This window comes from Erinaceus europaeus, chromosome 5 (genome assembly GCF_950295315.1).
Source record: "Erinaceus europaeus chromosome 5, mEriEur2.1, whole genome shotgun sequence".
NCBI classification, from domain to species: domain Eukaryota; kingdom Metazoa; phylum Chordata; class Mammalia; order Eulipotyphla; family Erinaceidae; genus Erinaceus; species Erinaceus europaeus.
The window spans coordinates 82,915,620-82,927,268 of NC_080166.1; positions in this window are offsets into that span (position 1 = coordinate 82,915,620).

Here is an 11,649-nt window from a genome sequence, read left to right on the forward strand (position 1 = left end):
ACTGTGGTAACACGGTGGGGGGTTAGCATATGACCCGTGGCTACAGACTTCTGGCAGGGGACCTATTATGCTTTTCTGAAGGTACAAGTGGGTTGATACATTAAACACCACGAGGAATGACATGCACCAGATGTCCGATCCACAAGAGCTCTTGGCCTGGTAAGGAGAGTGCTTGATGATGCCAGGAAATCTCCATCTTTCATTCTGTTATCTGACTTTGGTAGGCAGGGAGAATACTTGTGAAGCTGGTGCCCATGCTCCATCAGCCATGCCATCTGTGTCTACTACATGCTGATGCCTGCAGGGTCATCTGCTGGTCAAGGAGGCTTGCAGGCTTGTTAATTGGCTGCCAGTGCCTTGGCACAAGTGCTTCCATATTGGATCACAAAGCACTGTGGACTAGGTGTGTTTTGGAAATAGTTGTTGGGGTGCTCTGTGCCTCTCTCTCTCTTTTCCTTTCTCTCTTTTTTATTGACACCAGGGTGATTGCTGGGGCTTGGTACCTGCACCACAAATTCACCAATCCTGGTGACTATGTATTTTTCTTTTGATAGAGACAGAGATAAATTGAGAGGACAAGGGGAGGTAGAGATGAAAAGAGACATTTATAGCACTGCTTCACCACTTGTGAAGCTTCTCTCCTATAGGTTGGGACCAGGAGTTTAAACCTAGGTCCTTGCACATGGTAACATATGCTCACAACCAGGTGTGCCACAGTCTGGTCCCACCTCTTCCACTTTCATGGAAAAAGGGTTCCCCCCTTTCATGTCAGCCCAGATGAGAAGAGGGCAGCTTGAACTAGGGGAAATGGGGACTAGATAAGAATCTGTGTGCCCCCCCCCAAAGATTATCTCATCAGTGTGTCCCAGAGCCTCCCCTCTTAAGAGCCCTACCCCACCAGGGAAAGATAGAAATAGGCTGGGAGTATAGATCAATGTGTCAACACCCATGTCCAGCAGAGAAGCAATTATAGCAGCCAGACCTCCCACCTTCTGCACCCCATAAAGATCTTTGGTCCATACTCCCAGAGGGGTAAAGAATAGGGAAGGGGATGGGATATGGAACTCTGGTGGTGGGAACTGTGACCCTCTTAACATACTATCTTGTTAATCATTATTAAATTGCAAAAAAAAAAAAAAAAAAAAAAAGAATCTGTGGCTCAGTTGGCTTGAGTGATAGTGTGACAGTTGGAGCAGTACACAGGCTTCATGCAGACCCAAAATGAGCCACATCTCCTGGGTGGAAATGAGATGGACAAGCTGAGCTAAAGTCTGAAAGAGCAGTCTTCCCCATGGCCTCCAGCTGCATTCATGGGGCCCCAGGACTGAAGGAGGAGTGGTGAACAGCCAGATGGTATCAAGGAATGACAGTGAGATGTTTTCTTTACTGGGAGAATATCTGAGAAATGCACAAAGTTGTTCCTCCTTAGAAAGAACCAATTTGGAACCGGAATTATAACATTTTTAATTTTACAGTAAATAGTAACTTGTCTTTCTATCCAGTCCCAGTCCTGGAAAAAGGAGGTGAGCAATGGAGAGAAAAGTAGAGGGCGGCGGGGGTGGGGGTAGATAGCATAGTGGTTATGAAAACAGAAGTAGAGGCGGAGGGTAGATAGCATAGTGGTTATGCCTGAGGCTCCAGAGTCCCAGGTTCATTTCCCTGCACCACCATATGCCAGAGCTGAACAGGGCTCTGGCAAGAAAAAAAAAATTAAAAAAAGAGAGAGAGAAGTAGACCTCATCCCTACACCCCATTGCAAAATTCCATAACTGGAACTGACTGAAGTCTGGGTAAGGGAGAAACTGGTAAAATGCAGTTTTCAGTATCACATTGGACAGGTCCGCTGTCAAAACAGGCCCAGAGTATCCACTGACCTATTATCTAAGAATGATTCCAAGAATTAGAACCTGTCCAGGATCTTATTCAAGGGCAGGAAATAGATTGTTGGATGGAACAAGTTTAATAAGGAGTAGTGAAAAGAATAAATTCATTTTATAGCGGTAGCCTTCTCTGTGATATGTGTCAATCTGGCATATTTAAGAATTTGGTTCACACTATTGATTATTATAATGACAAAGAAGTTGTAGCATTAACACCTAGCAAGGAATTCCAGACATATAACAACTGAAAATCAGGGACCGAGGAAAAATAGCAACATGCATAATGAAGCCTCATAGATTATTAAGTAGGAGTAGGTAGTAGTAGGTATATTAGGGTGAGGTAGTACAGTGGGGGATATGTGTGGCTAAGGTCTACAAAAATACCAGGAACCCTTCAGAGGAAAATCAGACACACAGAGAGTGATGGTGGCCAGGAGATGGCACTCCTGGTTGAGCACACGTGCTACAATGTGCAAGGACTGAGGTTCAAGCCCTGGTCCTCACCTGCAGGGGAGGGAAGCTTTACAAATAGTGAAGTAGTGCTGCATGTGTTTCTCTTTCTTTCTCCCTCTTTTTAAATATTTATTTATTCTCTTTTTGTTGCCCTTGTTGTTTTTATTGTTGTAGTTACTATTGTTATTGATGTCGTCATTGTTGAATGGGACAGACAGAAATGGAGAGAGGAGGGATAGAAAGGGAGAGAGAAAGACAGACACCTGCAGACCGTCTTCACTGCCTGTGAGGTGACTCCCCTGCAGGTTCGGGGGAGCCAGGGGCTCGAACCAGGATCCTTATGTCAGTCCTTGCACTTTGCGCCAGGTGTGCTTAACCCGCTGCGCTATTGCCTGACTCCCTGTTTGTTTGTTTGTTACCCTCTTTTTTGTCTTTCAGTTCCTAAAGGCATTTCACGTTTGGGTCTTCATCTTTTTTATTTTACAACCTAGCTTGTGAGCACTAAATTCCTATGTTTTAAAAATCTCCATTTTCATTGTTAGTGAAATATTAGAGATTAGCACTGATAAAAACACTACTAAAACAGTGCTTCAAATCTGCAAACCAGCAGATCTGAGAATAAATCCCAGAGTCTCCATCTAATTCTAAACATCAAAACCCTACTTGGTAGCTGAATATCAAAAAGGAAATTGACATGCTATGATTCTGGTCCCTATGCTCAAGACGAACTAACTCTAAATTCAAAACTGGGGGCTCGAACCGGTTTCCTTACACCAGTCCTTGTGCTTTGCGCCACCTGCGCTTAACCCACTGTGCTACTGCCTGACTCCCGACGTGTATCATTTTATGGAAATAATAGCAAGGGAAGATCAGACACCAATTCTGGCTCCAAATGCAAATTGTATGAGTGGGGTTATTTGTATTTTTGTTTTGGCTTCTTCCTCCCGTCTTGCTCCACCAGGAATCTCACACATTTGCCCTGTGGGGTTTGGGGCAGCAGCAGCTCTGTGGTCTGGCTTGTGTTCATGAGGAAAAGTCAGTTTGCTATCACTAAATTATTTATGAGCTCAGTTGTTGGGATATTTTTATTGAATAATTTTAAAAATAAATATTTTATTAGCAGCCAGAGGCTACTGGCATTTAATGCATTTCAGAAAATTAAAGAATCACACTTAGATGGTGACTGAAAAAGTCCAAAGGGTCACAGTGTCTCACACTATACACAAAGGGTGGGCTGGCGCTTATCAAAACCACAGTTTTGAATTTAGAGTTAGTTCGTCTTGAGCATAGGGACCAGAATCATAGCATGTCAATTTCCTTTTTGATATTCAGCTACCAAGTAGGGTTTTGATGTTTAGAATGAAAGCAACTATACTTATAACTCATGCTTAGGATTTTACTTAAAGCAATTCTACTTAAAGCAATTCTAAAGTTACTGCTTCTAACAGGTATAAGGAAGTCTTGACTGTACTATCAGAGGTCAGGTTAAGCAAGCAATTAGATGAGTCTAATGTGTGTGTGTAGTTTTGAATATATATAGTTTTAAAGATTTACTTATTAGTGAGAGAGAGGGAACGAAAAAGAGAGAACCAGGGCATGACGGGCTCATGGAATACCGGGGTTTGAACTCAGGAAGTCATGCTTGAGAGTACAAGATCCTATTCTTTGATCCATCTCCCAGGCCCCTCTCTTCTATACTTTAACTGCACTTTTAAAACCATTTTGTGGGAGTTGCGGTAGCGCAGTAGCTTAAGCGTATATGGCGCAAAGCCCAGGGACTAGAGGAAGGATCCCGGTTTGAGCCCCCGGCTCCCCACCTGCAGGGGAGTCGCTACACAGGCGGTGAAGCAGGTCTGCAGGTGTCTATCTTTCTCTCCCCCCTCTCTGTCTTCCCCTCCTCTCTCCATTTCTCTCTGTCCTATCCAACAACGATGACATCAATAACTACAACAAGGGCACCAAAAGGGAATAAATAAATAAATATTTAAAAAAACATTTTGTATCTACCTCTGAATTTTGATGGTGATGTTTGTTGTAAAAATAAACAAAATCTTATTTATTACAAACATGAGTAGCTTTGAAAATAACCTCTTAGTCTTCTTAGGTCCTAAGCAGAATCAGCATGTTCACAGTGTGCTTAAGGCTATTTCAAACAGTGAAGTCAGCCACCAAAAGCACAAAAAAATGTGAAAAATATGGCACTGACAAACCATAAAAGGGATATTTTCAGTAGAGGTACAACCCCCACTAGGTCCTTTGAAGGACCTGTATTCTCCCCCCATACACACCACCCACCCACCCCAGAGTCTTTTACTTTGGTACAATATGCCAATTCCAGTTCAGGTTCTACTTCTGTTTTCTTTTCTGATCTTGTTTTCAACTTCTGCCTGAGAGTGAGATCATCCCATATTCATCCTTCTGTTTCTGACTTATTTCACTCAACATGAGCTTTTCAAGGTCCATCCAAGATCGGCTGAAAACGGTGAAGTCACCATTTTTTTTACAGCTGAGTAGTATTCCGTTGTGTATATAAACCACAATTTGCTCAGCCACTCATCTATTGTTGGACACCTGGGTTGCTTCCAGGTTTTTGCTATTACAAATTGTGCTGCCAAGAACATATGTGTACACAGATCTTTTTGGATGAATGTGTTGGGTTCCTTAGGATATATCTCCAGGACAGGAATTGCAGGGTCATAGGGTAGGTCCATTTCTAGCCTTCTGAGAGTTCTCCAGACTGTTCTCCACAGAGGTTGGACCAATTGACATTCCCACCAGCAGTGTAGGAGGGTTCCTTTGACACTACACCCTCTCCAGCATTTACTGCTGTTACCTTTTCTGATATATGACATTCTCACAGGAGTGAAATGATATTTCATTGTTGTCTTTATTTGAATTTCTCTGACAATCAGAGACTTGGAGCATTTTTTCATGTGTTTCTCGGCCTTTTGGATCTCTTCTGTGGTGAATATTCTGTCCATGTCCTCCCCCTATTTTTGGATGGGGTTATTTGGTTTCTTGTTGTTGATTTTGGCAAGCTCTTTATATATTCTGGTTATTAACCTCTTGTCTGGTGTATGGCATGTAAAGATCTAACTAGTTAGATGTTTATTTGCTTGGAAAACTTCATTCCACTCTGTTGAGGTTCAGCTTGATACTTTGTGAAAATATACCCTTTCATATCTATTTGGCAAAAGTCTTTTCTCCATGTAGACAAAATTGTGTGTGTGTGTGTGTGTGTGTGTGTGTGTGTGTGTGTGTATGTTTACACATAAGACAGTGTTTAAAGGAAACACTAACTTTGTAGTGTGATTGACAGGAAACTCTGGGTTAATTGTGGGGTTGACAAGCTGAGAGTAGATGTGTCTCTGGGGTTTTTGTCTTTTTTTTTATAAAAGAGAAAGGAAAGAAGACTCTGGCGGGGGATTAAAAGAATGCTCTCTTAGGGGATTGGAAGAGTGGTGGGTGGTGGTGAGACCATCTGAATTTGTGGATGAGAGGAGGCAGAAGGAGAGAGGAGACCCACAGACAGGAGGTTTGGAAATAGGAAGGACTGGTACAGCAGCCTGGAGAGTTTAGCCAAAGCATAGGAGCTCTGGGAGAGATGGGTTGAGTGTTTATTAAAAAGATATAAGCAGGATCATACAAACTGAATCCTAAAAGACCAGACTTCTGATCTATTTCTTAGAGCAAAGATTCAGAAAATTGAAAATATGCAGAAAGAAGCCCTATTATTGATGCAACTAGTTTATGTAAAAATACCTACCATATGTTGGGGCCTGCATACAGAAATTGAAGTCTGCCGTGACTATGAAAGTCTAGGTTCTGTATCCCACAATGACCTTGAGTCCATACTCCCAGAGGGTTAAAGAATAGGAAAGCTATCAAGGGGTGGGATGGGCTATAGAGTTCTGGTGGTGGGAATTGTGTGGAGTTGTACCCCTCTTATCCTATGGTTTTGTTAATGTCTCCTTTTTAAAAATTTTAAAAAAAAGTTTAGGTTCTGGTTCTCCTCTATTTACATTATCCATTTTGAGTTCATTAGAAATGAACTGCTCACCCAAAGAATGAGGCTGTGAGTCACATGATTTTAAGAAATGCAGAGAGGGGCCAGCTGGTGTTGAACTGGCTGAGCACACTCCTTGCCATACACAAGGACCGGGGTTCAAACTCCTGCTCCCCACCTGCAAGGGGGAATCATCACAAGTGGTGAAGCAGTGCTGCAGGTGTCTCTCTCTACCTCCCCCCTCAATTTCTCTATGTCCTACCAAATAAAAAATTCAAAAAACATAAGAAGAAATGGTGTGAGCCCCTGGATCCCCACCTGCAGAGGAGTCACTTCATAGGAGGTGAAGCAGGTCTGCAGGTGTCTGTTTTTCTCTCCCCCTCTCTGTCTTCCCTTCCTCTCTCCATTTCTCTCTGTCCTATCCAACAACGATGACAATAACAACAACAATAATAACTACAACAATAAAACAACAAGGGCAACAAAAGGGAATAAATAAATAAAATAAATATTAAAAAAAAGACAGTGCAGCCTTTGGAAGTTTATTTGGGAGTCGGGCTGTAGCGCAGCGGGTTAAGCGCAGGTGGCGCAAAGCTCAAAGACCGGCATAAGGATCCCAGTTCGAACCCCGGCTCCCCACCTGCAGGGGAGTCGCTTCACAGGCGGTGAAGCAGGTCTGCAGGTGTCTATCTTTCTCTCCTCCCCTCTGTCTTCCCCTCCTCTCTCCATTTCTCTCTGTCCTATCCAACAACGACGACAACAATAATAACTACAACAATAAAACAACAAGGGCAACAAAAGGGAATAAATAAATAAAATAAATATTAAAAATAAATAAATAAATAAAAACATAAGGAGAAAAAAGGAGTGTTTAAATCCTTGTGGTCTGGGAGATGGTATAGTGGATCAAGCATTAGCCTTTCAAGCATGAGGTTGAGTTGGGTCCCCAACATAGGATGTATCAGTGATACTCTGGTTTTCTCTCTCTCTCTCTCTCATGATCAAACACATAATATTTAAATAAAATTAGGTGTTTTTAAAAAAATTATATTTATTTATTTTCCCTTTTGTTGCCCTTGTTTGTTGTTGTTGTTGTAGCTATTGTTGTTGTTATTGATGTCACAATTGTAACTAGGACCGAGAGAAATGGAGAGAGGAGGGGAAGACAGAGAGGGGGAGAGAAAGACACCTGCAGACCTGCTTCACCGCCTGTGAAGGCAACTCCTCTGCTGGTGGGGATCCAGGGGTTCGAACGGGGATCCTTATGCTGGCCCTTGTGCTTCGCGCCATGTGCACTCAACCTGCTGCACTACTGCCTGACTCCCACTTAGGTGTTTTTTTTTTAAGATTTTATTTATTTATGAGAAATATAGGAGGAGAGAGAGAGAAAAAAAAAAAAAAAAAACAGACATCACTCTGGTACATGTGCTGCCAGGGATCAAACTCAGAACCTCATGCTTGAGAGTCTAATGCTTTATCCACTGTGCCATCTCCTGGATCACTGTGTTTGATTTTTTTGTTTGTTTGTTTTTGTTTTAAAGAAGTGTCTAGGTCCATCCATTTCACTGAGAGAGACAGAGAGAAAGAGACAGACAGGGGGGGATTGCTTGGGAACAGACTCCTCTCTGTTCAGGCATATTATGATCTTCCCTCACAAATGACATCTGCCTCTTACCTAGAATTCCTCAGTGACATAGCTTGAGACCAGTTTATAGTAATACAGAAATGCTTATATCTGTCCTGAGAGGTGGCACAGGTTCTGAGTTCCATCCCAAACACTGCATGTGCTGGACTGATGCTCCAGTACTGTTTCTCTTGATAAAAGAGAAAAAGGGATCCTGTCTCTTACTCTTATGCCTACAGTGATTGAATTGTTGTCCCACCTGCAGGAGGAAAGCTTTGCGAGTGGTGAAGCAGTATTGTAGGTGTCTTTCTGTCTCTCTTCCTCTCTTTTCTTTTTAAAAATATTTTTATTATATTTATTTATTGGCTAGAGACAGCCAGAAATTGAGAGGGAAAGGGGTGATAGAGAGGGAGAGAGACAGAGAGATACCTGCATCCCTGCTTCACCGCACGTGAAGCTTTCCCCTTGCAGATGGAGACTGGGGGCTTGAACCCAGGTCCTTGCACACTATAATGTGTGCACTCAACCAGGTGCACCACCACCCAGCCCCCTCTCTCTCCCTCTCTACCATTCCCTTCCCTCTTGATTTCCGGCTGCTTCTATCCAGTAAATAAAGATAATTTAAAAAATTAAAAAATGAGATCATCTGGCATTTGTCTTTCTCCTCCCACTTTATCTCCCATAGCAGCACCTCCTCCAGTTCCATCCATATTATAGCAAAAGACAAGACTTCATCTTTTCTTAAAACTCAGTAGAGTTTCATTGTGTATATTTACCATAATTTATTCATGTATCTGTTGCTGAGCACTTGGATTATTTCTAGATCTTGGCCACTATAAGTCGTCCTACAGTGAGCAAAGGTGTGCATGTGTCCTTTGGGGTGTTTTTGTCTGTTTGGTTTTTCATTCTTTGGATACTTACCTAAGAGTAGAATTGCTGGATCATATAACAGATCTATTTTTGATTTCTTGAGAAGCCCCTATATTGTTTTTCCAGAGGTATTATTATCATACTAACCAGAGCACTGCTCAGCTCTGGCTTATGGTGGGGTGGGAAATTGAACCTGGGATTTTGGAGCCTCAGGCATGAGAATCTCTTTGCATAACCATTATGCTATCTACCTCCACCCAAGGTCAATTTATATTTCTACCAATAGTGTATATAACTGTTTTCTTTCTCTACACCATGGCTAGAATTTGTTGTTTCTGGCCTTTTTGATGTGGACCAATCCCACAGGAGTCAGAAATACTCCAGTGCTGTCTTCATTAGCATTTTCCTAATAATAAATTGCTGAGCATTTCTCATGAGCTTGGCAGTTAATCTATGACAAAAGACAATGTCATAAAATGGAGAGAGTCAAGTCTCTTCAATAAATGGTGTTGGGAGAACTGGGCAGCAACATTCAAACAAATTAAACTGAATCACTCTCTCACATCATGCACTAAAGTTGATTCAAAATGGATCCAAGACCTAGATGTTACATCATAAAATGCATTGGAAAAAAACAGACAAAATACTCCAAGATATCAGCTTTAGAGTTATCAGACACTCAATTCCAGTGGTGTGGGAATCAAAAGCAAGCCAAACAAATGTTATATCACACTAAAAGTCTTCTGCATAGTAAAAGAAACTGCCACCAAAACGAAGAAGTAGCTAGTTAAATGGGAGAAAATGTTTGCACAACATATATCATCCAACATCTACAAAGAAATCCCCCCAATTCAACAACTGCAAAACTACCCCATTAAAAAATGGAAGAAAAAAAAAAAAGCACTGACTAGATGCTTCAGAGAAGACACGGGGGGGGGGGGGATCTTCACATTTGTATCATTATTCTGTTTCAGTCACATTTTTCCCATGGTGATTATCCCCACACCATAGTTTTCAAGTGTCAGTCATCATATTTAAAATAAGATAGTCCAAACATCTTTAATAGTTTCAAAGGTTGAGTGGTTATGTGTCCTGAGCTGCACTTTTAGACCGTTGTCGGTAGGAGGCACCATATTAAACTTTGCTGAGTGAAAGGTGGAAGAGAAGGGACATCTGTCTCATCCCCAGTTTGGAAGTCAAGATTATGAGACAGATGTCCATGGTTCCTGGTTCCACAGTGACAGAGCTGAGGTTTAAACCCACTGGACTGTGCTCTCAACCATCACATTACACTGCCTCCCACATAGTAAAACAAGAAATGCCTCTGTGTTCCCAGAAAGACTGTGGAGGTTATGCTGTAGTTAGGAGCCTATTCAAGGGACCATGACATGTTAGTTTGTCCATATGCCTGTGGCTCTGGAGTTTTGTCAGTACAGATTTTAATTCAAAATGGAGCAATGCTACCGGGAGGTGGCTTGGTGATAGAGTGCATGCCTTTTGTTCACAAGGCTGTGGGTTCAGTCCCTGATACCACATACAAACAAAAAAGACAAACACAAACAGAGCATCATCAGTGATGGGGCAGTATGCCGGTCTTGCCCTCTCTCATAATTTTTTTAGGGGTGGGGGGAAAGAGAGAGAGAAAGAGACAGAGAGAGGGTTATTACCACAGCATAGAAACTTCCTTCAGTGCTGTGGGACCAGACTCAAACCTGGCTTGTGCACATGGCAAAGCAGTACACTAAAGGGAGCTTTTACTAACCTCATACATTTTGTTTTCATTTAGGGGAAAAAGATTTCCCCAATCTCCCTTCCTCCTGACCAAGGCAAATATCCTTGTCTACATAGGGCCCCAACAGTCTCTGGCAATACAGAGAATTAGTGTGTGACCTCAACAAAGAAAGAAATGTGAGAATATATTCTATCTCTTGGTCCTAACAAGTTGCCCCTTCTTCAGTGGTGGAGAGGAGGACCCTGCAAGGAGCACTGTGCTGTCTGTAGGAGAGGAGGGTGATAACAGAAGAAGCAGGCAGGATTCTGAGCCATGGGTGACAGGAAACACTGGGTGCTGTGTCGCCTAGTTTAATACTCACTTCTTTCTACTTTTCGTTTGACAAATTCACTGTTTGTCATTGCTTTTTTTTGTATATTTATTTTTAAAATTTTTAAATATTTATTTATATTTATTTTTCCCTTTTTGTTGCCCTTATTGTTTTTTATTGTTGTTGTTGTCATTGTTAGATAGGACAGAGAGAAATGGAGAGAGGAGGGGAAGACAGAGAAGGGGAGAGAAAGACAGACACCTGCAGACCTGCTTCACCGCCTGTGAAGCGACTCCCCTGCAGGTGGGGAGCCAGGAGCTCTAACTGGATCCTTCCGCCTGTCCTTGCTCTTCGTGCCATGTGTGCTTAAACCGCTGCGCTAGCGCCCAACTCCCCATTGCTCTTTTTTTAAAAAAACATTTTTCTTTCTTTTCTTATCAATAATTTCTTTATTGGGGGATTATTGCTTTACAGTTGACAGTAAATACAATAGATTGTATTTGTAAATGCATAACATTACCCTGTTTTCCACATAACAATACAACCCCCACTAGGTCCTCTGCCATTTTAAACAATGGCCATCAGCAGTGCACTTACATTATCTGGACTGATGGTGCATCTCAATTTGGGCATCAGTTTAGTGCAAGTAGGACCAGCTAGATTAAGATTAGGGTGTGTGTGTCCCAGGGGTGGGGGCGGGGGGAAGGACCGGATAAGAGATGGTGGCATTTAGTGTTAGGGGAGGAGCTCAAAAATGACCCGAGTACATTGAGC